At 41.3% G+C, this 27,727-nt stretch overlaps 1 long non-coding RNA gene across 1 annotated transcript; it reads left to right on the forward strand.

The window, feature by feature from the left end:
• Positions 1-26,446, forward strand: LOC148159532 (uncharacterized). The gene is made up of 3 exons (XR_015763156.1): positions 1-285; positions 26,106-26,280; positions 26,356-26,446. It is a non-coding gene; the product is annotated as an uncharacterized LOC148159532 (long non-coding RNA).
• The last annotated feature ends 1,281 nt before the right edge of the window (positions 26,447-27,727 follow it).

Below are 27,727 nucleotides of genomic sequence, written 5' to 3' on the forward strand. Positions count from 1 at the left end.
GTCCCCAACCCCCGGTCCGTGGACCGGTACCGGTCCGTGGACCAATTGGTACCGGGCCGCGCAAGAAATAATTAAATATTTCCGTTTTATGTATTATTTGAGTCTGGAGGATCTTTTATTTTGAAAATCCTTTAACCGGATTCTCTCGGTTACTTGCGCGCCAACAATGAGCCCACAAGCAGCAAAATGAGTAAGAAACGGATCAGATGTCTTTGTAAAGTTTCTTGGCAAAGGGGAAAAGGCCCAGAGAAGAGACAGGAGGATGGATTTATCCCGGACCGGTAGGTGAGTCAAACATTACAAGCCACTCTGTGTAACATGCGGCAATAGAAACAACCCGGCTCGGCTCGCCTCTATTTCGGAGTGACCGCGTTTCCACCGGCCCTTCTTGGCTCTGTAGCAGGGTGCCGCCTCCTGGTGGCGGGTGGGTGGAGCGCCATGTGCTGTTGACCGGTTATTTTTTTTTAACTACATGAAAATTTAAAGCCCGTTATAACCATTTGACAGGTTATAATTAACACCCTCATGCGAGGACGTCATAGACTTTACGCAAAGAGTTCATCGCAGAGGAAACTAAAATCAGTCAGTAAAAGAATCCTTTGACACTGAACTAAATGCGTCTTTCTGACCGTTGTTATATCTTTAAAATTTCCTCTTCGGTCATATTTCAGTCCGTTTTCTCGTCAATATGCGAGCGCTTAGAGCGATGCGCGCTCCCGCGAGAGGGGATGCAATTTTGGGCAGGCATGCGTTTCTGGGTATAACACCTGTTGCTAATGTGGCAATGAAGCTTCGAACTGCTTTGCCACGTAGAGAAAAGCAGGCTGTGGATATAAGCAACACTTCGGGTGTCGTTGTCTCCCATCACTCCCTGATGGGACCGTCTCGTTGCAGAGAAACAAGCTCAGGGCTCCGTTAGTCATTATCGTGAGTTAAAATTTTCACGAAAGTAAAATGCTCGTTTTTGTGGCGCATCTGTATCTTATTTTGAAGGGATATGTAAAAGTTACCATAGCGACCAGAGTCAGAGAGCGTTTGGTCGAGAGGAGATGAGTAGAGCTTGTGAGTCTTAAGTCTGGTTTAGACGGCAAGATTTAAGATTGTCGACCGATTCTCCAAACCTCTGTGACCACAGAGCTGATAAAAGTCCAACAGGTTCGATCGGGTCGTGTGTCCAAGGCAGGAGGAACACACCACACGAACATCCCGATTCCAGAGGATAATCCAGTAAAACCCCCAACATAGCATACGGGAATTTAGAATAACCAAACACGGATGACGATGTAGTTCAATAGTGACAGTTTGTGGAGTCATTTTAAGAGATAAAAGACGTAACAAAAAGAAAAGGTGGTGGATAAAAGACGATGGGAGCAGTCGCTCTATTTGCACTACAGGGACGGTCCTCACAGCTCAGCGGGACACTGCTAACATTGGGTTGAAGGTGGACACTCACGCGGACCAAGAACTGCGTATCTCCAATCTTACTTGGTCAAAATCTAAGACCCACGATGGACCCGAGAGACACTGCCCCTGATTCCTGGGAACAAGAGGACGATGTGGAGGCCACAGTCGACGGACAGCTTGAAGCGGCATTCACAACCCTCAATGTGAACGCTAAGCCGTTCGTACCCAATGTGAACGCAGCTGAATTTGTTCCGCCTTTTGCCATGAGAGCGCCCACAGAGAACGTCGATGCTGCTGTGCCTGTGGAGAACGGTGATACGGAGATGATTTGGAGGTGAGTATGTTTGTTCATGGTTAACATTTTTAACTGAATAAACAAACATATATAATAACGACCTTTACATAAAATAATAAACATTTCCACATATCATCTCTGATATCCACTGGACTCTCAATTGCGCGATATGTCAGCTGTTTGGGATTCCCCTCTGTTCTTACGTCACCGCGCTTTCTGATTGGCTACCTGTCACATTCAGCAGGTTGTATTCTCGTTCCCAGTCAGGGAAAACCCCACAGGCTGCGATAAAAAGCCCAAGAAAACCCAAATTAGGTATATTCAGGATTCAGCGGGAACACCAACATGCAGATGCCTTATCTGACGGTTCCCCCCCCTCACCCCGGGCCGCAGCAAAATTTTCCATGTCTTCACCGGTCCGTGGTAATAAAAGGGTTGGGGACCACTGTTGTAATGGATCCTTCTGTGTTCTGGTAACCTGAGGTGTTGGTATGAAGCATATAATCCAAAGTGGCAAAGAAGAATAATAAAAGTCATTAAGTAAAAAAATGTACTTCATTAGCAATTATAATAAACCAAAAGTGTATTTGTAGCATACTGTAATCACACTACTAATATATGAAATATGTATTTACAATATACTTAAAATACAATCTAAGTATATGTTAAATCTAATTCAATCACTAAAATAGTACACTCAAAATATACTAATCAAGCATGTTTTTAGTACATTTAAAACAGTACACTTAAAGTACACTAAGTACTACTTAAGTTTGTCCAAAAAAGTACACTGACATATAAGTAGTGCTTAAGTACTACTTAAATACAACTTAAGTACACTAAGCACCAAATCAGTATTTCAAAAAAGTCACACTTTAAGTACTTTATATATATATATATATATATATATATATATATATATATATATATATATATATATATATATATATATATATATATATATACTTAGTACACTAATTTTTCACCTGGGTCGGGGTGAGGAGGTCATGATGCTAGGCCTACTGATTATCCCACTGTCTGTCAATATAACCAGTTTAAAAGCTAAAATGAATGGTTATATGCCAGACATGGAAAACTGGGATGCACTCCATGCCATGATGTTCAGAATTTAGGTCTCATGGCTTCTCAAGGCGTCAACATTGCAGCCAGTTGAGGGAAATACAGCTCTATTTTGCAGCTGGTCTCCTCTTTCCTTCACTCTGCGCAAACGCGCAGCAACAAATCCTAAGCGATGTTGTGCGGAACTATAACGCCAGTGCGTAGTTCCGCACGACATCGCTTAGGATTTGAATGGGGAAGTTTGCGTGTTGCGGCGGAAAATTGAAGCACGTGGGGTGAAGCACGTCAAAATGCATCAACAGACGAATCTAATATGGCATAAAAACAATGCCATACTTGACGGAGTTTGGTTATATCGAGGCTCACTGCAGTAAAAAAAAAAGACATATGGAGCGATCAGATAGCAGGTAAAGCAGCGCACAGCTACAAACACTCACCCGGATTATTAGCATGAGAAGTCAGAAAGCTAAACAAATAACCCGCAAAATTATTTAAGTCTTCGAGCTGCGGTGTAAGACGCTGGTTCTGCTCTCGTTGTTGAACCGCTGCTACACTACAGGTAGTAATATTTCACAGACGGAGCGCCGCTTCTGCTCCACCTGGTAGCGACTCTCACACCGAACCTCTGCTTAAAGCTGCAGCATCTAACTTAAAAAAAATAATTTTTACATACCAGTGACGTGCGGTCATGGGAGGCAGGTGAGGCTCTGCCTCACCTGTCATCATGGAAAAATAATATAAAATCATTTATAAAGATATTTTCACCCTGTGGTTTGTACTATAAAGTACCTATTTTTAATTTAATTTAACCAAATCTGATGATTTTTTCCCCCTTCAAAATCACTTAATTTTCGCATTTTCCTATTCAAATGCTCAGAAGCGAAGCCGGTGAGGCAGCAGCAGCGAGCTGAGCCTCACCGGGGATTGCGCAACCTCTTGCTAACTGCACTGGCTGCCATTCTATGAGAGCATGCTCCTCCTGTCTGTATGTCGCCAATAAAATAGTTAAAACATTTAATGTATGAACTGATTTTCCATAATGTAGACAGTGATTCTTGAGAATAGGGACAAAATGGGTTTTAATTTTCCCATATTCTTTTTTTATTATTTCTCAACCTTATGTATGCAAATATGACAAATAATGTTTAGAAAATATGAAGATGCTAAGGTACAGGCTCCCAGTTGCGAATTTTTTTTTTTAAATTACATTTTTAATCGACCTGACCCAAAACTTTGTCATCACCATCTGACAAAAATAAATCTAAAATGATTTTTAAAATACCCCATTAGTGATATTTTTACTCAATTTACAGACAAATGCTTCTCAAGAAATAAAATAAATATTATTTAAAACAAAAAACAAGAAAAAGTCCATCTGATGGAGTTGACAGTGCATGATGGAGTTGACACAGAACTGAAGGTGGTGACAAACTAGTGAGTAAAATGAAAAACTTGGTACATGTGAAGTAATGCAATTTATGTAAAATACATTAAAATGAATTAGTTGCACAATTAAGTGAGATTTGACAACAATTTCACTGAAAGAGTCAGAAAAACTCTGACGGAGTTGACATCTGACGGAGTTGACGAAATGCCAAACTACCTCAATTTATATGATGTTATTCTGAAGGAGGTCATATTGTAGCTCGTCAGGTCCATGAAATCTTTACATTATACCAAAATTAAGCTTTTATTTCGCAAAATTTCATCAAAGTTTTGTAAATTGTCAGTTATGGAGTTGACACATCATGGTTGTGACAAACAACTTAGGAATAAAACAGAAGAAAAAACTAAAGAATAACTTAAGCTAACCGGAGCTAACTAGCCCTCCTAGCAAAGGAAGAGAAAAGACAACGTCATGGGGTCCTCAGAAGTTCTGGTGCCCCCCAATAATGCCTGATTTTTTTACATTCTTTTCATTTCTGACGGTGTTGACAAAAACTAAGGACAAATTTCAACGGAGTTGGAAAATATCTAAAAATTATTTTTAATTCAATTTATCGATACTTTTATAATTATTTATATGACTACTTTTTATTCAAATTTCATGCTTTATCCATAGGACCTGTTTTGTCCCTATTCTCAAGAATCACTGGTAGATTATATATTTAATGTACAGTGTTTTTATTGTCACCAACTGTGTGTGTGACGTGTTTTGTCTGCTGACGAGCAATCAGAAACGGCAGAGAACGGATTCGAGGTGAGGCAGGCAGTTCTCGTGCCTCATCGCTGGGGGCGCTCATGATCCCAGACATTGTCACTCCACAACTACAGAGTAAGAGACAGTAAAGCGAGCTGGCCATACAGTAGCTGTGCTGATACAGAGAGCGAGAAAGACGTGGTTTTGAGTTGTACTTTAACGGTTTCTCCCTTTGCTGTGGAGCACAGCACGAAATTAATAATATCTACAGGTCTAAGTTTGATTGAGATAACGGAATTATTCTGCGGCGGCGGTGCGGCTGTGGATGGCATGTCAAAGGAATAGCCTTTTTGCCCTCCAGCATTTTACGCATGCGCAAAATTTCCTTATGTAAACAATAACATGCAGGGGGTCTAGATTTGTAAATCCGATTATAATTAAGTGGGTGCCTCACCAGTATGAGAGGCCCCATGGGCCAAAACTCTCAAACTCTCTTACACATACTATCAAACTCTCTCACATTCACTATCAAACTCTCTCACATTCACTATCAAAATCTCTCACATTCACTATCAAAATCTCTCACATTCACTATCAAACTCTCTCACATTCACTATCCAGAGTTTGATTGCAACGAAAGTTAACTTAAAATTTCAGTTTCTGATTGGACCCCAGGCAGGATTAGGCAGGTTTTCACGGACAGAAAAATAGCTGAGCGGCAGTGACTAACCGAGGCAACTAATATTTTAAATGACATTGTTAGCGCTCCCACAGCATTATCAGAAGTGCTTAGAAGCCGACAGCCAGCATCAGAAACCCCATCTATCAGTGGGATAGCCGCCTCTTTGGAAATGGCAGTAAAGCCAGCAACAGCACAAGTTATGGCGCTCTCTTTTCAAAATAAAAGTGCATCTCCAGTTTATGTTTGATTCATACATCAAGTTTCTCTCCTGCGGCTATTACAGGCTAAAGCTTTGTGTTAATTAACCCTCTATGGCATGACTTTTTTATTTTTTTGGGGGGAAAAGTATTTTCCTGCATTCTTTTGGGAGCTTGTTGGTCCCTAATTACATATCAATCATAAAATCGGACCCTGACACCTCCCGGAACCGAATTTGGGTTTGTTGCCTCAGGGCAACATTGCGCTACAAGGGGTCTAAAACGCCAAGTTTTCTACAGTAATTATGAGAAATGAAATACAAATCAAACAAAAACTATATTAATAAAAAAAAACCTTTTTTGACAAAAATAAATCAGACATGGTTCCAACTCACCAAATATAAAATAAACAACTAACTTTGATTAATGAATGGTACATTTGCGCAAATTACTAAAACGAGCATTTGTGTGTTTGTACATGTGTATGTTTGGCAGAGTTAGAATCACTAAGGATGTTGAAATTAGTCTTTTTCCCTATTATATGTTAAACATCAGGAAGGAATTGCTTGCTGTTGTGAAAAAAAGTGTGTATCACATTTTTGGCACTTGATTATTGGCGTATCTGGGAATTACCATCTGTTTATCTGATTATCTATGGGTTGTAGCGACCAGATTCACATCAGTGACAGGACTTAGGGCTGCAGGTTCTTTTTATAAGAGTTTGTAGTTCTGATTTTTTTGGTAGAATTTGAGCCAAGCAAAGGACAACATTTCCACCAGCTCCCATATCTGGTAGATTTGGCCCTGTGTAGATTTTCAAGTTGTAAGGAACACCATCTGCTCCAGCTTTATGAAGTACCCTGCAGACCCATATATTTGGGTTTAGCAGGTATTGCTTCAGTCTTTGCCTGCCTTGGAATGGGGCCATTTGTTCATTGATGACCAGCTCTTCACCCTTTGGGACTGAAGTTAGTTTTGAGGATAAACAAACAATGAAATAATGGTTGTACAGTGGATCCTCATGTTTTCATTGGGAATGACCCCAGCTTATGAACCATGCACATTTTGTCCATGAAACAATCTTGCATCCATCTCCTGTTGCTGTTAGTCAATAATAAAGTTTAAAAAATTGGCTTTGATAATTATTTTGTAATCAATTGCATATCATCGCATTAGAATAATATTGTCTGAGCAAAAGGGCCCTAACTGCGCAATGTTGCCCTGAGGCAACAAACAAAAAAACAGTTTTAGTATATAAATTATAAAAAAAAAGTCTTGAAATGATCTATAATGCTTCTTTACATACTTACAGATATTAAAATATTTAATATTAAAATATAACCCAAATAAAAATATTAAAATATTTTTATGTGGGTTAGAGTGACCCAAATTTAAACATGAAGAAAAGTGATGTATAACTTACAAGTAGGAGGCAAGGTGTAGCATGCACCTCTGCTTCATAAAAAGGACTGTTCCTCTTCTAAGTAAAAGGTCACATGAACCTCAATACCTCTTTTATTTGGACAAAAATATGTCTGGAGGTGTTTTCAATCATTCCCCCCAAAATAAAATTACACAGCAATGTGAGGTACAGAAATGTGGTTTGTTGCCCGAGGGCAACGCCATGCCATAAATGGTTTTAATTCGCAAAACGACATTATGTATCTGAGAAAAAAATATTGTGTGGGCAAAATATCCTGTAAAGCACATATGTGTTACTTCAGTTAAAATTGGTCTTATAGGTGTCCCTGTATCATCCTGAAGTGAGAGAAGTACCTGGTAAGGTATTGTTTATGTAATCTGAAAGATTTGTTAAATGTCATTTGTTAAATGTCAAATGTCAGCAATTTTGATTGAGGTAGCACATATGTGGTTTACAGAATTTTTTGCCAACATAATATGTTTTAATTTATTTTCAGATACATGATTTCCTTTAGTGTTATGGCAACAGACCCAATATTTGTGTCATTCCCTAGACCTTTCAAAATAAAACTAAATTGCACAATAAAAATGCCTAAACAAATATCAATCGTGCTAACTAAATTTTATAAAATACAAACAAACCATCTTACAAATAACTTAAATATTTCCTATTTATGGCTCTAACATTTAGCCAATCAATTAACACAAAGTTTTACATTTTTAAAGCCGCAGGAGAGAAACATGAATCAAATATAAACCGGAGGTTCGCTTTTATTTTGAAAAGCCTGCCTGGGGATCAATCAGAAACTGAAATTTTAAGTTAACTTCCATTGCAATCAAACTCTCAGAGAGTTTGATAGTACGTGTAAGCAGGGCCGTGCAGAGACCACTAAAAGGGCAGGTGCTCAAAAAAAAAAAAAAAAAGGGCACATCTTACCGCATTTTAGGACAGAATATTAACAAAGCCACTCAGCTTTCAGAGTTTAATAAACAATGATAAATTACAAAATTGTGAAATATACAATCAAAGCTAAGGTAAATCTCTATACAGAGCATACAACTATGCATATGTAAGATATTTTATTAGTAATTTCTTTCTGCAGGTCTATTTTGTTATAGGAAAGTATTGCAATATTCAAACCCGCAATTTAGCAAGATATGTAAATTAGAGCTGGTGGTTTAGCTCTGATTTACATATTTTGTCTTTACAGAATTACACTATTAAAAATATAAACAAGGGCACAATGCAACCTTTTAGTGTACTGTAATCTATAAAACAGAGCTGCCTGTTTGCTGCAGTGGCGATGAAGATGGTCCATTCAGGAAAGCAGAGCTGCATCAAACTTTAAGGTGGAACTGCAGAAAAAAAGAAAAAAAACAAAAGCAAAAATTGAATTGTTAATGCATGTCACTATGGGAAAAGCCTACTGAGTTTTGCTTACAACTTTTTTAAACATTTAAATCACACATTTGTCTCATGAAGTGATTTTTTTTGCAAAACAAACTTATTTGTGCATGTCAGAAATCTCTTCTTGATATTCTAAAGTTTTGTTTGACTCAAAGTTTTGCTTGTGATTCTCACATGACATCATGGGCAAGACCTAAAATCGCAACAAAAGATTTCTGATGTGTGCAAATAAAAGTTTATGTTTGGCAAATAACTTTTTAAGTTCACAAGACAAAAATTAGTTATTTAATTAAAAAAAGTTTTTTAAACAAAAGAATTTGTTTTTAAAAAAGAAATCATTACAATTCCAAAAGTTTTGATTACAATTTTATTTTACTTAACCGAGGTTGGTTTATTTTTTCTCATTGAATAATTGGGGAAAAAATTTAACTACATACTCTGCGAACCAGACCCTAAACTAAAAGTCTGGGTTGAGTTTTTTTCCCCTTCATTAATGACACACATTATCTCTATCATGGTAATTCAGGGTGTGTTATTTTTAATTCTAAATGAATATCTTTGTTGGACTATTATTTAAGTGCTATTCTCTTTCGAGACACATTTACCTAACGCCAGAATAAATGCAATGTACATTATGCAGCAAAGGAAATTAGGAGATCGGACATATATTCATTATGGAGATGATAAGTTTTGGACGGGCGATGTGCCTCGTACACAGGGAAGAAGCTTTTTAGTTATCTAGCTTTGCTAGCAAAGTTGTAGCTAGCAGCTAGCTAATAGCCCAACAACAACAGCCTAATGTCTGTATGATAAAAATACTGAATCGACAGTTTTTCCTCACCTGGCTGTCTCCTCCCCTCAGTAGTTCTTCAGAATAAGCCAGACGCAGAGGCCTGTCAGTATCTGTTGTATTTCATTACCTCTCTGCTTAAACCGCGACTCCGTGCTGAAGCAGAAACGATACTTTCAACGTTTTCCGTCATCTTACAAGTAGCAAGTCTACTCCACTTTATTCACCAAAAACGTTTTTTTAATATATATATATAAAAAAAAAAAAAAAAAAATTCCCCTCTCACCCTCCGTGGGTGGTCTCTTTCATCCTCTGAGCTCGGGTCCTCTACCAGAGGCCTGGGAGCTTGAGGGTTCTGCGCAGTATCTTGGCTGTGCCTAGAACTGCACATTTCTGGACTGAGATGTCTGATGTTGTTCCTGGGATCTGTTTGAGCCACTGCTCCAGTTTGGGGGTGACTGCCCCGAGGGCCCCGATGACCACAGGCACCACTGTGGTCTTCACCTTCCAGGCCTTCTCCAGTTCCTCTCTGAGGCCCTGGTATTTCTCCAGTTTCTCATGCTCCTTTTTCCTGATGTTGTGGTCACTTGGTATTGCTACATCCACCACAACGGCTTTCCTCTGTTCTTTATCCACCACCACAATGTCCGGTTGGTTCGACATTACCATCTTGTCTGTCTGGATCTGGAAGTCCCACAGGATCTTAGCTCGGTCATTCTCCACCACCTTTGGGGGTGTCCCCCATTTTGACCTCGGGGCTTCCAGTCCATATTCTGCACAGATGTTCCTGTACACTATGCCCGCCACTTGGTTATGTCGTTCCATGTACGCTTTCCCTGCCAGCATCTTGCACCCTGCTGTTATGTGCTGGACTGTCTCAGAGGCCTCCTTGCACAACCTACACCTTGGGTCTTGTCTGGTGTGGTAGATCTGAGCTTCTATTGCTCTGGTGTTTAGGGCCTGTTCCTGGGCGGCCAGGATGAGGGCCTCCGTGTTGTCCTTGAGTCCAGCTTTCTCCAGCCATTGGGTAGGATTTCCTGATATCAGCCACTTCAGTTATTTGTCGGTGGTACATCCCATGTAGGGGCTTGTCTTCCCATGATGGTTCCTCCAGCACCTCGTCCTCTGTTCCCCATTGCCTGAGACATTCGCTGAGCACATCGTCCGTTGAGGCTTTGTCCTTGATGTATTTATGGATCTTAGATGTTTCATCCTGGACAGTGGCTCTCACACTCACTAGTCCTCTGCCTCCTTCCTTACGGCTCGTGTACAGTCTCAGGGTGCTGGATTTGGGGTGGAACCCTCCATGCATGGTTAGTAGCTTCCGAGTCTTAACATCCGTGGCCTTCATCTCTTCCATTGGCCAGCTAATTATTCCGGCAGGGTATCTGATTACTGGTAAGGCATAGCTGTTTATTGCACGGATCTTGTTCTTGCCATTGAGCTGGCTTCTCAGGACTTGCCTTATTCGTTGGAGGTATTTGGCTGTGGCTCCTTTCCTTGTGACCTCATCGAGGTTGCCATTTGCTTGTGGTATTCCCAGGTACTTGTAGCTGTGCTCTATGTCTGCTATCGTTCCCTCTGGGAGTGAGACCCCTTCTGTGCGGACGACCTTCCCTCTCTTTGTAACCATCCGGCCACACTTCTCTAGTCCGAATGACATCCCAATGTCAGTGCTGTAGATCCTGGTGGTGTGGATCAGTGAGTCGATGTCTCGCTTGCTCTTGGCGTACAGCTTGATGTCATCCATGTAGAGGAGGTGACTGATTGTGGCCCCATTCTTAAGTCGGTATCCGTAGCCAGTCTTGTTGATGATTTGGCTGAGGGGGTTCAGGCCTATGCAGAACAGCAGTGGGGACAGAGCATCTCCTTGGTATATGCCACATTTGATGGACACTTGTGCAAGCGGTTTGCAGTTGGCTTCAAGGGTGGTTTTCCACAGCCCCATCGAGTTTGCAATGAAGGCTCTTAGAGTCCTATTGATGTTGTACATCTCTAAGCATTCAATGATCCAGGTGTGTGGCATTGAGTCATAGGCTTTCTTGTAATCAATCCAAGCGGTGCACAGGTTGGTGTGTCGGGTTTTGCAGTCTCGGGCGACTGTGTGGTCTACAAGGAGTTGGTGTTTGGCTCCTCTACTATTTATGCCGATGCCCTTCTGTGCCGTGCTCATGTATTTATCCATGTGTCTGCTTATCTTAGCCGCTATGATGCCTGACATGAGCTTCCATGTTGTAGAGAGACAGGTTATTGGCCGATAGTTGGATGGGACTGAACCCTTTGAGGGATCCTTCTGGATCAGGATTGTGCGCCCTTCAGTTAACCATTCAGGGTGAGTCCCATTCTGTAGCAGCTGGTTCAGTTGAGCTGCCAGTCGCTCATGGAGGGCAGTGAGTTTCTTTAGCCAGTAGGCATGGATCATGTCAGGCCCTGGTGCTGTCCAGTTTTTCATACCCGAGACTCTTTCTTGGACATCTGCCACAGTGATGGTTACCGGGGCTTGTTCAGGGAGGTTGCTGTGGTCCTCTCGTAGAGAGGTTAGCCACTGTGCCTTGCTGTTGTGGGACGCCTCCCTTTCCCATATGCCTTTCCAGTATTGTTCAGTCTCCAGCCTTGGTGGGTCTGCTCTGTTGTTAGTACCCTGCCATTGAGAGTACACTTTAGCTGGTTGGGTGGAGAAGAGCCGGTTGATCCTCCTGGCTTCATTCTCTCTTGTGTATCTCTTTAGGCGGCTGGCCAAGGCTTGGAGCCTTTGTTTGGCAGTTTCGAGTGCTTCAGGTATGGGCATCTGGCTGTACTTCTTGGGTACTGATCTTTTCATTGCACCCCTTAGGAGCTCTGACAGCTGGCTCACTTCCCTCCTTGTTATCTTGATCTTAGCCTCTAACCGTCTTTTCCATGATGGATATTGGGTCTCATGGTTGCTCTTATAGCCGAGCATTTCAAGGATCACTGATGCTGAGTTGTATATCAGCTCATTGGTTTCTGTTATGGTGTTGGTAGGGATTGTTCTCAATGCTGCATTCACATCTTGAATGAGACTTTCTGATGGTACTTCACTCAGCCGTTGTAATTGGCGTCGGGGTTGCCTGGTGTTCATTCGGGCCACGATTCTCTCTCTCAGGTCAGTTGCTGTCTCGTTCAGCTTTGATAGTTCGTTCATTACTGGGGCTGCATACCCAGTCTCGGGGTGGGGAGTAGTTAACTCCCCCCTGACCTTACCTTTGGGCTCCTCCCTTATGCCGTAGCATTTGTGTTGTACCTCGTCAATCTCAAGTTGTGATAGCAGTTGCCGTTTGCGGATGTTGGAGCACTGAGCTACTAGTTGTTTGGCAGTCATTGTAGACTGTGGGTGTCGAAGTAACCATTCCACCCTCAGTCTTTGCATGTAACCCCTCTGACTAGGGTTACTTGAGTAGTAGCATTCCAACAGATCCATGTTTTCGTCTCTCGCCCATTTCCGTCTTGTTCCAGTAGCCCATTTTTCATCAAGGTGCTCTGGTTCCCCAGCACCTGACGCAGACCTTGTTTGGCCGGGCGACGTCTGAGCCGGCATGTCATGCTTATCAGTATATATATATATATATATATATATATATATATATATATATATATATATATATATCAGTATATATATATATATATATATATATATATATATATATATATATATAATTCACCAAAAACTGTTCTGTAATCTGGAAAGCTCGCTATGCTGAGCTCCAGTTAGCCGCCTTATCTCACTGCGCGAGAGGCAACTGCGTCATGCGTCACGGGCAAAATGTCAAAGGTAACAAGGTGACCGGAAGGCTTATTATGTTGTATAAAAAAATAAAATAAAATAATTTTAGTACATGTTATTATGTGTCAGAAGAGGGCTTTGAAAATAATAATACCAACAAAAAATAAATAAATAAAAAAAATTGACCAAAAGGGCACTTTGGGGCAAGGAGCAAAAAAGTCAGGTGCTCAAGCACCCCAAGCCCGCCCCCTCTGCACGTGCCTGCGTGTAAGAGGGTTTGATAGCGAATGTGAGAGAGTTTGACTGTGAATGTGAGAGGGTTTGATAGCGAATGTGAGAGGGTTTGATAGCGAATGTGAGAGGGTTTGATAGTACGTGTAAGAGAGTTTGTAGGTTTTGGCCTATGGGGCCTCTCATAAACTACAACTACCCGCCCAGAGACTGGGTATGTAGCCCCAGTAATGAACGAACCATCAAAGCTGAACGAGGCAGGAACTGACCTGAGAGAGAGAATCATGGCCCGAATGAACACCAGACAACCACCTACGCCAACTACAGCGGCTGAGTGAAGTACCATCAGAAAGTCTCATTGAAGATGTGAATGCAGTATTGAGAACGATCCCTACCAACAACATAACAGAAACCAATGAGCTGATATACAACTCAGCATCAGTGATCCTTGAGATGCTTGGCTATAAGAGCAACCATGAGACCCAATGGAAAAGACGGTTAGAGGCTAAGATCAAGATAACAAGGAGGGAAGTGAGCCAACTGTCAGAGCTCCAAAGGGGTGCAGTGAAAACATCAGTACCTAAGAAGTACAGCCAGATGCCCATACCTGAAGCACTCGAGAGGACCACAGCAACCTCCCTGAACAAGTTCCTGTAACCATCACTGTGGCAGATGTCCAAGAAAGAGTCTCAGGTATGAAAAACTGGACAGCACCAGGACCTGACATGATCCATGCCTACTGGCTGAAGAAACTCACTGCCCTCCATGAGCGACTGGCAGCTCAACTGAACCAGCTGCTACAAAATGGGACTCACCCTGAATGGTTAACTGAAGGGCGCACAATCCTGATACAGAAGGATCCCTCAAAGGGTTCAGTCCCATCCAACTATCGGCCAATAACCTGTCTCTCTACAACATGGAAGCTCATATCAGGCATCATAGCGGCTAAGATAAGCGGACACATGGATAAATACATGAGCACGGCACAGAAGGGCATCGGCATAAACAGCAGAGGAGCCAAACACCAACTCCACACAGTCGCCTGAGACTGCAAAACCCGACACACCAACCTGTGCACCGCTTGGATTGATTACAAGAAAGCCTATGACTCAATGCCACACACTTGGATCATTGAATGCTTAGCAATGTACAACATCAACAGGATTCTAAGAGCCTTCATTGCAAACTCGATGGGGCTGTGGAAAACCACCCTTGAAGCCAACTGCAAACCACTTGCACAAGTGTCCATCAAATGTGGCATATACCAAGGAGATGCTCTGTCCCCACTGCTGTTCTGCGTAGGCGTGAACCCCCTCAGCCAAATCATCAACAAGACTGGCTACAGATACCGACTAAAGAATGGGGCCACAATCTGTCACCTCCTCTACATGGATGACATCAAGCTGTACGCCAAGAGCAAGCGAGACATCGACTCACTGATCCACACCACAAGGATCTACAGCACAGACATTGGGATGTCATTCGGACTAGAGAAGTGTGGCCGGATGGTTACAAAAAGAGGGAAGGTCATCCGCACAGAAGGGGTCTCACTCCCAGAAGGAACAACAGCAGACATTGAAGACAGTTACAAGTACCTGGGAATACCACAAGCAAATGGCAACCTCGATGAGGTCACGAGGAAAGGAGCCACAGCCAAATACCTCCAACGAATAAGGCAAGTCCTGAGAAGCCAGCTCAATGGCAAGAACAAGATCCGTGCAATAAACAGCTATGCCTTACCAGTAATCAGATACCCTGCCGGAATAATTAGCTGGCCAATGGAAGAGATAAAGGCCACGGATGTTAAGACTCGGAAGCTACTAACCATGCATGGAGGGTTGCACCCCAAATCCAGCACCCTGAGACTGTACACAAGCCGTAAGGAAGGAGGCAGAGGACTAGTGAGTGTGAGAGCCACTGTCCAGGATGAAACATCCAAGATCCATAAATACATCAAGGACAAAGCCTCAATGGACGATGTGCTCAGCGAATTCTCAGACAATGGGGAACAGAGGATGAGGTGCTGGACGTACCATCATGGGAGGACAAGCCCCTACATAGGATGTACCACTGACAAATAACTGAAGTGGCTGATATCAGGAAATCCTACCAATGGCTGGAGAAAGCTGGACTCAAGGACAGCACAGAGGCACTCATCCTGGCTGCACAGGTAGACCAGAGCAATAGAGGCTCAGATCTACCACACCAGACAAGACCCAAGGTGTAGGCTGTGCAAGAAGGCCCCTGAGACAGTCCAGCACATAACAGCAGGGTGCAAGATGCTGGCAGGGAAAGCATACATGGAACGACATCACCAAGTGGCAGGCATAGTGTACAGAAACATCTGTGCAGAATATGGACTGGAAGCCCCGAGATAAAAGTGGGGAACACCCCCAAAGGTGGTGGAGAATGACCGAGCTAAGATCCTGTGGGACTTCCAGATCCAGACAGACAAGATGGTAATGGCAAACAAACCGGACATTGTGGTGGTGGATAAAGAACAGAGGAAAGCCGTTGTGGTGGATGTAGCAATACCAAGTGACTACAACATCAGGAAAAAGGAGCATGAGAAACTGGAGAAATACCAGGGCCTCAGAGAGGAACTGGAGAAGGCCTGGAAGGTGAAGACCACAGTGGTGCCTGTGGTCATCAGGCCCTCGGGGCAGTCACCCCCAAACTGGAGAAGTGGCTAAAACAGATCCCAGGAACAACATCAGACATCTCAGTCCAGAGATGTGCAGTTCTAGGCACAGCCAAGATACTGGAGGAGAACCCTCAAGCTCCCAGGCCTCTGGTAGAGGACCCGAGCTCAGAGGATGAAAGAGACCACCCGCGGAGGGTGAGAAGGGAATTTTTTTTATAGAAAGAAGCAGCTATATATATATACATATATATATATATATATATATATATATATATACATATATATAGCTTCTTTGTGTGCTTTGAAGTTAATGTGCTGATTAAATTTTTGTGAAGCGATAAAAGCTGGTAGCTCTTGAATTGTTACAAAATAGAGCTGTATTTCCTTCAGTCCACTGGCTGCAATGTTGAACCTTGAGATGCCATGAGACCTAAATTCTGAACATCATGGCATGGAGTGCATCCCAGTTTTCCATGTCTGGCATATAACTATTCATTTTATCTTTTAAACTGGTTATATTGATCCTGTGTCCAGACAGAGGGATAATCAGTAGCCCAGCATCATGACCTGTTTGTTCTGAAGATCCTGCAGCTTCATCTTCCTAACATGGCGCCTCCTCACCCTGACTCTCATACTGATAGGAGGAACCACAGAGCTCTGTTAGGTTAAAGCTCATCTTCTGAAGTTGGGATATTTTTCCTCCAACAGGTTCCAGAGGAATCATCTCAAACCAGATGTTGGACTGGATTTTATTTCACTGTCATTTGTGAATGTTAGAGCCTCAGTTTCAACAATAGAGCTATAAAGGTTGAAAAAGGTTATAATTTTGGAGAAAATCTCATCAACATCAATATTTCCACTAAATAAGAGGCAAAAAAAATGTTTGATAAAGGAAAAGCCTCTCAGACTCTGAGCCCGACAGCATCAAACTATTTTTTTATATTAGACAATTAATTTAATTTCACATAATTATCGCGGTAGAAGCCATTTGTTAAATACTTAATGAAACATATTTACCGTGTTTGATGTTTGTTGTAAATAACGCATACTCACAAATAACGAGTTAATTAGTCCAAGTTTGTTGTTTATTGAACGTTCAGAAACTACAGCGGCTGTGATGAGCCACAGAAAAGGAAAACAAAGATAAAACAACCTGAACAGGTGATCAACTCTAAACCACTCGCACATTTTTACTCTCCGTCTCTCTGTCGTTTAAGCACACCCGTTGCCATGGCAACCTCCTCTTGCGCTCCCCAAGACAACCAGAGATTACGTTAAAAACATTCAGTCCGTTCTCATATCAGGTTTTCAGGCTTGATATTTATTTTGCGATCATTAATAAGCCTCCCTGACCACAGCGGTGGTTGATTATTTTGGTAATGGAACCGAAACGCACAGAATTGCGCAACACCTTGTTGAAACAATAATCACTGAGATTATTGTTGTTGTTGGGTCATTAATTTGAACACGTTTTGTTGATTTTGTTGTTGTTCTTTAATAAAGTTACGAACGTTTTAAGCCAGCCAGAGGAGGACGTGCTGGTCTCAGCTAGGGCTGTTGTAAACGAATATTTTAGTAATCGAGTAATCTATTGATTATTCTTACGATTAATCGAGTAATCGGATAAAAAAATTATAAAATGAAATATTGGTAAATCTGGCATAATACCGGTGTTACTATCAGATATCAATATCAGTCCAATTTTTCATATTTGAGCATCCCTAACAGTTGCTTTTTTGTAGTTTAGAAAACTAACCTGTAACAATAATAGCTCACTTTCTAAGTTAACCAGAAGAAAAGTTATAGAAAAATCTGAAATTATATTGAATTTAATAACAAAGAGGCAGGCTCACAAATATGCTTATAAAAAATGTCTACAATCCAGCTTTTAGTTTATGTATTCATCTTCAGTGAGTTTAATAGATTAATTAAACTCACCTTGCCACCTAACCTGTCACGCTTTGGGTTTGAAAATACGGGAAATGCCGCCTGGAGTGGGAGTAGAGGGCGAATGAACGAACGTAAGATGGGGTGGAGGGGAGGAAATAGACCAGCGGACTGACGAACCGTTAGACCGGGGGACGAACACGGGGGGAAGCAATACGGGATATTTACGACACCTTCACTGGTCACACTCAGAAACTCATCTACCAGCCATGTACGATGCGCTCCGCCACCCGTTTCTTCAGACCGGGATATGAAATTTATTGTGCGGTTCGTCGGTAAAGCTACATTTACACGGTAAGCATCAGCTACTCAGCCGCCCGCCCTGTTCAGGCTATCCGCTCACCTCAGCGCTCTTCCCGCCGTTCGCTTTCAACCAGCAGCCCCGGAGGAGAAATGCTGCCGTACTCCAGGCATCCCCCAGTCATTTTAAGGATGCTTATTGGTTCCCCAAAAACGATAAAAAGTCGGGCATTATCATCAATCAATAAAATCCCCACGGGCCAATCTTGAAGATTGGACTTTATGCCGCTGAGACTTAGCTTTTGTCAACAACTCAGAGGCGGAAGTGAGAGCTCCGCGCAACGCAAATGAAGTCCCGGCCGGAACACGGTGCGCTAACTAATAAAACATAAATTAACGAAGCTTCGAGGCAGGTAAATTTTCCTCGAGGAATTTTAGTAATCGATGTACTCGAATCATTCGAGGAATCGTTTCAGCCCTAGTCTCAGCTTCCTGGCGGCGTTCAGTTTGTCACCTAATGCTGAGATCGACTCAAAACCTTCCACGATCGACATATTGCACCGCTGCTCTAGCAAAGCACGAACAGTTCGGGAACAATATGAAATGGGAAAAAAGTGATTTATTAACTGATTAAGTCGTGTTTTAGATTGTTTTTGAAAAACTAATCAGTCACGGCTGATTAGTGGGTGCAACATGGCTGCACAGTGAACCCATTGATTTTTTACAGCAGACAGCCGCTCCCCTCTCTTGCAGGTACTGCGTACCCCCGCTAAATATTTTAGGGGTATGCAGTACCCTGCCGTACCCCCTTACTTTCACCCCTGATTAAGCCTAAAACGTACTACAACAACAGACTCAATGTTCTGTTCTCTGTGCAAAATTCTTGAATGTTTTTTGGTGTTAAATCCTAAAACATGAAGTGGCATTGTTGTTAATTGCTATGGCAACGAGTCTGCGTAGCTTTGCGAATACAGATCACTTTGCTGTGGATCATAGCACGAAATTAATACCTACATTTTTAAGTTTCACTGAGTTAACGCGGCTATGGATGACATGTAAAAGACTAGACAAAATTCCTGCAGAAATTTTAAGGGGCCTGCCAAGTGTGCCCATCACTTAAACCCACCATTTCAAATTGTAAAAAACAGATATAAGCAGAAATGACATACTTAACCCAACACTAGCACACAGTAGCTGTAAATATTTTCAAGCAGATGATGATGATGATGATATGAGTCACCATTGAAAAGCAAGGTATGAACCCCAAGTCAGTGAAATTCAATCTGAGACCAACGACTATAAGCTTCGCACATGTGGTTCTCACTCATGGTCCAAAATAAAAAACATGAAGAAAGTTGGTAATAGTTAATTTCTAAAAACAATTTCAATTTTCATACTAAGGATTTTAATTTACACTCAAAAATTCAGACAAGTAATAATTTTATGTAAGCAAAACATGAATAGTCACAGGAAATATGTATTCTTCCCACAATGCATTGTGAGAACTGATTCAGCACTGTGGGAATACTCACTGCCTCTGTCTAGGACCCGTTGCTATGGTAATTAATGATCTGCACCTGGGCTGGCTCTCTGTCAGACAGGATGCTGATTTTTATACTTGTGAGACACCCAGCGTCGGTCTCCAGGACCCTGACAAAAAACCATAAGCCCTAGGAAAATTTTGAAAACATTTTACAGGAGCAGGCATGTGTATCTATGTCATGACCAACTTTGAGATCAATAGGCCACTATTTGTGCCTGTGAGGGGGAGTTAAAAAGAGTTTTGGAGTCAGACCTCCACTGTCCTGTGTGTGTGTTTCAGAGAGAAATCTTAGTGATTCTGTGAGGCACTCAGTCTAAACTTTTCTCGTTTTTCTCAATTTATGTTGTCATTTTATCTCAGAATCCCACTAAAAATAATAGCTCCCTTCTCGGCATCAAGCCGCACGATTTGATACCACTTTTGTGGGGGTACACGCAGCTTTACGAGCCGCATTAACGGTGATGGAAGAAAAATAAATAATCTATAATAAAGAGACATTCTATTAGGTGTAGAACAATAGGTGCCTGCCATGCAATGCATGGAGGCACTGCTCTCCCTATGCATTGCTATGGGCAGGCCCCAATTAGTGTTTTTGCCCCCCAGCGTTGTATGCATGCACGAAATTTCCGTAGGACCAATAACATGCATGGTGTCTAAAGGCGCTTTCGCACTGCACGGAACGGTACGGAACGGAACGGTTGTGCTCGCATTACAACTTGCGGCCGGTTCCACCCGGCCCGATGGAACCACAAGAGCTGTGGTTCCAATCGTGCCGGCCATGCGGTTCTGCTTAGAACCAGCAGCTGATTGGCCGCTGGTTGTTATGGAGTCAGACATTGATTTTCCGTTGACAGCTTGCTCTCACTACTATATTTTGTAAAGAGTGCTCTTTGCAATATTTTTATTATTAGTTTTAATTAACAATGGATTTGTCTCAATGTAGTGCGATGACCTGGTCAAATGATGAGGTAATTTTTTTCCTAAGCTTACTCGCTGATCAACGAGTACAAAATGATTTAGATGGGTTAACGAGGTATGAAAAAGTTTTCCGCTGCATCTATGAGGTTGATGAGCAGCAAAATTAAATCCATGTCGTCCATTGTTGTTGTCGAGGTAGTAGTAACTGTTCTTCTTCTTTATTAAATTGGCAGTTAGCAACCAACTAACTCAAACCATATTGTTTAGTTTTAAAAATAATGACGTCTGGCACAGCTTCGATGGCACCGAACATAACCGTTCCGTTCCGTACCGTTCCTTTCTGTGCAGTGCGAAAGCGCCTTAAGTCATAAGTCAGTGCCTCACCAGCAATGAACCTCACCGCACGTCACTGGTTAACACATTATGCAGACAGCAATAATATTTACAGACAAGTAAGAAAATGTGAAAAGAAAAGAATCACAACCCACTGTCCTCAACATGTGGTGCTTAATTTGAAACATGATTAACCCCCACCTAGTAATAAAATGTTCTGACCCAGAGCTGAAGGAGGGGGGGAGGGAAAAAGGCAGGAGGGTAAAGGAGCTAAATAGGGGAAGGTTGGGAGGAGCAGGTGGGTGGGGGTCGTCTAGGGAGGGAGTAGGGGGAGATGAAGAGGTGAGGAGGGGTGCAACAAATTGCCCAGATAGCACACCATGGAAATTCAAAGTTGAATTATAGTCAGAATGGTTGTTTTTTGGTTGAAGTCAACAACTAATGGTGGATCAACCATCAAACAACTATCCAATTAACTGATGTTGTAACTGTGTCATTGAATCAGTGTTGTTTTGTGGTGAAAATCTAATGAATGAAATGCAAATGTCTGATCAATGTTGAATCAATGTCAGCTGTTTTGCCGCACCCCTTCCCCTCCTCTCCTCCTCATCAGAGCTCTGGGTGAGAGCATTTTAGTAGTGATCGGGGGTTATCACATTTTAAATTAAGCACCGGCGTAGAGGATAGTCGGTGCTGATTCCTTTCTATACATTTTCTTACTTGTTCATAAAAAGTCTTACTGTTTGTGTGTGATATATTGACACAAAAACATCTACAACTTACTACAAGGAGTGGAGCGGTCCACCTCCACCATATACATGAGTGGGATGGCCCAACCACACAGCTACTTTGTTGTTGGCTTGTTGGCAAAAGATGTTAATTCAACATTGAATTGTCATCGTGTACAATCTGGGTACAGAACGGAATCACAACTCAATGTTGTCAACACATAGTGCTTAAGTTAAAACGTGATTAACCCTCACCTAAAATTAAAGTTGTTTCACCTGGAGCCCAAGGAGGAGAGGAAGAGAGTGGAAAGGGGGATGGAGATTGAGGGGTAGACCAGGTGGAGGGGTGGGCGGTGGAGGGAAAGAAAGGGGTGTGTGTGTGTCTTTGGCAGGTGGAGGGAAAAGGGTTAGGTGTTTGAATGGCGGGTGGTGGTGGAGGGGTGCAAAAAACAGCTTACAGTGATTGAACATTTAGATTACTAGTTCTTCCCCAAGCCTTGTCCTCAATCAAACTGACCTGCATATTTTCAGTTCAGCAAAACCCTGTTAATCAGACGTCAATTAAAATCATGTGTGCCTAATTATGGAAATGCCTAAAACTTGCAAGGCAGAATGCCCTGAAAACCAGTGCTGAAAAACACTGGACTCGATGTTGGTGTTTCAACTATTAAAATTTGACTCCAAAAGAACATTGATTCAATGACACAGTGTCAACGATAGTTTATTGGCTAGAGTTGGATGGTTGTTTGGTGGTTGATCCACCGTTATTTATCGACTTCAACCAAAAATCAACCATTAATCATACTTTGGTATTTCAGTCATTAGATTTCAACCACAAAACAACATTGATTCAATGACAGTTTCAAAGGTTAGAATGGATGGTTGTTTGACGGTTGATCCACCATTATTTGTAGACTTCAACCAAAAATCAACGATTCTAACTCTAATTCAACGTTGATTTAACATCGTGTGTTAGCTTAGCTACAAACAACTGTCTGCCTCCATGTCACTAGCATTTAATGAACTAAGGAAAAAAAAAAACATATTCATATATTTACTTGTCCCTTGTACCTTTTACCACTTAACAGATGAGTCAGTCAACAGAAGCTCTAACCCACATCCCTCCTCACCCGTCTTCTGAGTGAAATTAAAGCTGCAGTATGTCACTTTTATATAAATATTTTTTTTCACATATTTTTTAAAACTGTCATGTTGTGACAGTATGATAAGAGAGGTAATCTGTGAAAAATCAATTTCCTCTGCCTTCTCCCAGTGCTAGAAACAACCAGTCAGTGGCAGGAGAGTTTTAGTGTCGTCAATCACAATCTTATGTGGTGCTGCTCATCCTTCCTCCCCCTCGATATGTGCCATGCTGCAGCTGGCATAGCACAAAACTGTGAATGCTCAGTTTAGTTAGCATAGCTACCAATGGCGGCAGATAAACAGTTTCTTGCAATAAGTTGTTTCTCCACCATTAGCACATTTAGCAGTGAGTGAATGAGGCTAATTGACAGCGCTAAGAGCGTCCTACTAGTTCTGAGTGGTTGTTTTGGTCAGAACGGTGCATTACTTTAACCAGTAATAGTAATTCAGGAAGGAGGTGGAGGAGATTGTTTTCACAGATTATCTGTCTCATAAACTGCTACGACATGGTTTAACAATTATGGAGAAAACATATTTTTTATGTTATGTACTGCAGATTGAATAAAATGCAACTACATAGGATTTTTGAGAAGTCTGGAATGCTTTATGTGTATTTTACACATTGGGGAGAGACATTTTACTAACCTAAAACTAATAGAAAAAAATTAAGCAACCTACGTGCATACTGGACGTGGACTGTTGGATGTTAAATTCATGAGCAGTAAATATTGTGCTAATTATCAGAATTGAACCAAAGAAAACAAGGCAGATGCAAGCCTTTAAAATTGTGATGCTTTTTATGGGTCAAATAGACTTAAAAAATTGTAACAGCAGCTGCGCAGGGGGGCCCAATCTATTTTTTTGTCCAGGGCCCCAAGATTTCTGGTGGCGCCCCTGGGTACCTGTACCGGTCCAGCTGCAGTTATCCTTCAGTCAACCCATGCCTGCTTTGTGAATGTGCCTTCTGGACATAAAGAATCTTTATTCTGTAGATGTACAACTCATGCACATGATTCTACTATTTAGAATAAACGTCCACTATACCCACTCAAAGGACTCCCTGACATGCTGTCTGTCTTTAAATCCCGACTGAACTTGCTGCTGTTCAAACAGGCATTTGCATATTTTTTTTATTTGGATTTCTTTTTCTTTAAAATGTATTTTTATTTTGTGAGGTGACAGTATGTGCCCTCAAAGCACCTTTTAATTAAAACGTATAATTATTATTATGATCATTGTTTGTACTGCTTCAAACAGTACAAACAATGATAATAATAATGATAATAGTACTGCTTCAAACAATGACGTTGCCATGGTTATTGCTTCACGTGGTGGCAGACTTCCGGGTATTTATACTAATTTACATATGTATTTGTGGGTAGTGACAGAGCGGACCAGCAGCTGCGCTCTATTTCCCGCAAATTAAGATTTATATAGGAAAGGTGCGCGGCTACGTGCGTGCGAACGGCTTTATGCATCTGATTTTTTTTTTTTTTTTTTTTTTTGTGCACCACACTTTTCTAAATTTTTCCGTACGCCAAGTTTTAGTGTGAAAACTGCGCACTCTTTTATGCATGAGGCCCTTGGAGCCTACAACCTTCCAATGCCAAGACGGCTGCTCTACCCAAAGAGCCACAGATTGTGTGTTCCCTTTAAACATGTAGAAAACTGAAGACCACTTTCGGTGTGATCTGGTGATCTGTTTTGTTTCAAATCCACACCAAGGCTTACTTAAAAGCTGAACTTTTCTGATATTAAATATTTTTTGTTTTATTTCTACCTTCTTATTTCAGAGCCTAACATCATGTCAACTTTGTGGCCAGATCAATGTTATTTTTCCTTTGGGTCTGTTATTACCAGACACTGATGACTCATGCAATATGACACCATAAGTGATATCTTTCAGTGCACGAAATTTCAATCCTCAATGAAATCATTACTAGATTTTTTCTTACCTCAAAATGGTGGCTGCAGAATTTGAAGTGTGTAATTTCCTTTCTCAGAAAATGACCATGTTGGAAGAAACAGCAGAAGTATTTTTATAGCTGCTTCTTGACATTAATTCTCTATATTGGAAGCCTGAGGTCAGTTTGAGTCAAAGGGAGACGAAGCATCTATATTACGGCTTGTTTCCTAGGACTTCCTCAGCACTGAATTCAGTTACATCAAGTTATACTTTACTTTCATATTAAGCCTAAATGCTTTCTTTGTGAAAGCATTTAGTCAGGTCCAACAATTTATTTTATTTTCACAGGGAATTGTTGATTCCTATCCAAGAAATAATAAGGAGCTAAGAATGAGGACATGCAGGGAATTCATAAAATTTTTGAAAGGACTTACAGTATGGTGTCATTTGACTTGGACAAAGTAATTTTAGTAAATCCTTGACTATGTTATGGCTGTAAGGTTTATGATATGTACATCATATAAGATAATCTTAAAATATATCCCATTATGAGTCTGCTTGATGGAGATAGAAGGTATATTTATGAAGTGTTGATATAAATTGTGGTAGGATTCAGGTTGGTGTGAGTGTTCTTTCCTATTGTCAAGTTTTTTGGCCTCTTCAAACACCTCGGCTTCTGCCCAAACTTGAAAAAGGCTTGCTCCCATCAAAGAGACGCAGGAACAACTCATCTCAGTGTCATCTTTTTATTTATCTTTTCTTTTGTCTTTAAATCACGTCACTTTTCAATACAAGACCACCATGATTTGTTTGAGTGGTCAGAGTAGACACACCAAGCAGGTTGAAAACCTACAAACAAATGAACCAAAATTACTTGCAGATTAAAGTGAACAAAATAAATTTCCAAACAATATTAATTTACCATTAAGTTATCAGTGAATAAACAAACAAACACATTCCATAAACAAGACTGATTAGGTTTTCTGAATGCAGGTTAAATGGTTTGATGTTCAGTCCCTACCAGTGGTGTCTCTGTGGAAATTTGGAGCCGAGTTCTTTGTCTGAAGGGATCATTAAGAACACAGGTATGCCGAGTTACTTTATAGGTTTCTGATGGGCCTGAGAAGGGATGGGTACGCTTGATTTCCTGTGAGGCGCGTGCCAGCCGGGCGGAGATGGCAATGCACCATCTTTTAAGAAGCAGTGGAGCAGTCACTCATCGCTCGATGGTCCCACTTGTTGGTCAGAATCTAACCTAAGTTTATGTTGCTGATGTTTGTGAGACTTCAAGTAATAATTTGTCTTCCCTCAGACCCTGTACAACTGTTGGAGAATCAAGCCAGGAATCAAGTCCTGAAAGAACCCTTGTATCGCTCCTTGCTGAAACGGACATCACCGCCTGCCCCTCTCCTCCCAATTCCATCTCTGAAGCTCAGAACGCCCCGGATCCTAACCTCCCCTCAGCTCCTACTTCCATTCGAGAGACAGTAAGCCTATCCCTCAATAATCCTGTCAAGATCTCTCAACCCCGGTCCTTTCTAACCTCTTCCTTCTCCTAACAGAACCTGAGCTGACCTGCCCTTCCCGATTTCCGAAGTACATTCTGATAAATATCATTGAAAGAACTTCTAATAAACTCATCATTGAACAAATCATCCAGTTTTGTGTATGAACTTGCATGTGGGTCAAGAAATTACAATTCAGCATGACAAACTGTATATTTGTTTAATGCCAAAACTAAAGTTAATTTACGTTGTAATTTATGTTAATTCACTTTAATAATGAATTACATTTTATCATTAAAGTATGTAAAGAATGCTAAAAATAGTGATTTGACTAGATTACAATACATTTGTTCCTTTACTAGTCATTTCTCTAATGTCTTCAGCACTACCCCAGTCTGTCAAAGGCCTTTCTGTCAAACTTAGAACAACGGTCTTCACAAACATAATCTGGATGGGTCATTTTAAAATTGATAATTGTATTTTAGAACATTAGACTGTTAAAATAATATTACTTGACTGAATTTCAAAATCAATTATTTCAATGCAAGGTGATTAAAAAGACCAAAACAGACATAAGAAAACAAAATCACTGACAAAACACATTGGTTTCTGATCAGTGGGATCGCTGACTGAATAAATAAAACTCCAGGCTTATTCAAGCCTGGCTGTTAGCTTGGTCTGGAGTAGGCTAACTGCACAGGATAAATCGCCATGGTAACCTGTATGTTTCAGCTTTTGTGACACCAAATCAAGGCTTAATCCATTATACTGGTTTTGTGAAACAGCCCTCTATAGTCCATTCCAGCCGCTCTTCTCTCTGTTGAGAAACACCCAGAAATAGTGACAACCTAATGCTGTTATATGATCTGCTGACCAGAACCTGGAGAAAAGAGCCAGGATCAGCAGCTGGAGCAGGCTTGATGGACTCCTTTGGCTCTGTATTGCTGTTCTCACCTTGCAAGGTTTTAATAAATGTCTTACTTCTTCTCATCCAAACTCTTGTTAAAGTAATTTTTTCCGTTCATGTTACCTGGTTTGTATATTTGATCACGCATCGATTTGACTGTCCACTCCACTACGTGGCCATTCTGTCACCTCCTGCTATTAATATGTGCAAATTACACTTAATCACTCTTCATTTAGGTCATCTTCAAATGGAGCTGAGTCTGCCATCTAAACACATTAGATTTGGAGAAGACAATTATGTGTTATTTGTGAGGAGAAGGTGTAATGGCTGCCTCTCTTTGTTGGATCATCTCTTTGCTTCCTATGATCTTTGCTGTTTAATACACTGTGTTCCTCCTTTAAATCAGAACATGCGATTCAGAAAGCTATTATTTGAAATATATTTTAAAAGTTATTTATCTACTTAGTAACCTACTTTAGCAGAACATAACACACACTGAAATGTCATTCTATTAAACTAGCC

This window comes from Poecilia mexicana, unplaced genomic scaffold, assembly GCF_051168715.1.
Source record: "Poecilia mexicana isolate PSO_F unplaced genomic scaffold, ASM5116871v1 scaffold_6, whole genome shotgun sequence".
Classification (NCBI taxonomy): domain Eukaryota; kingdom Metazoa; phylum Chordata; class Actinopteri; order Cyprinodontiformes; family Poeciliidae; genus Poecilia; species Poecilia mexicana.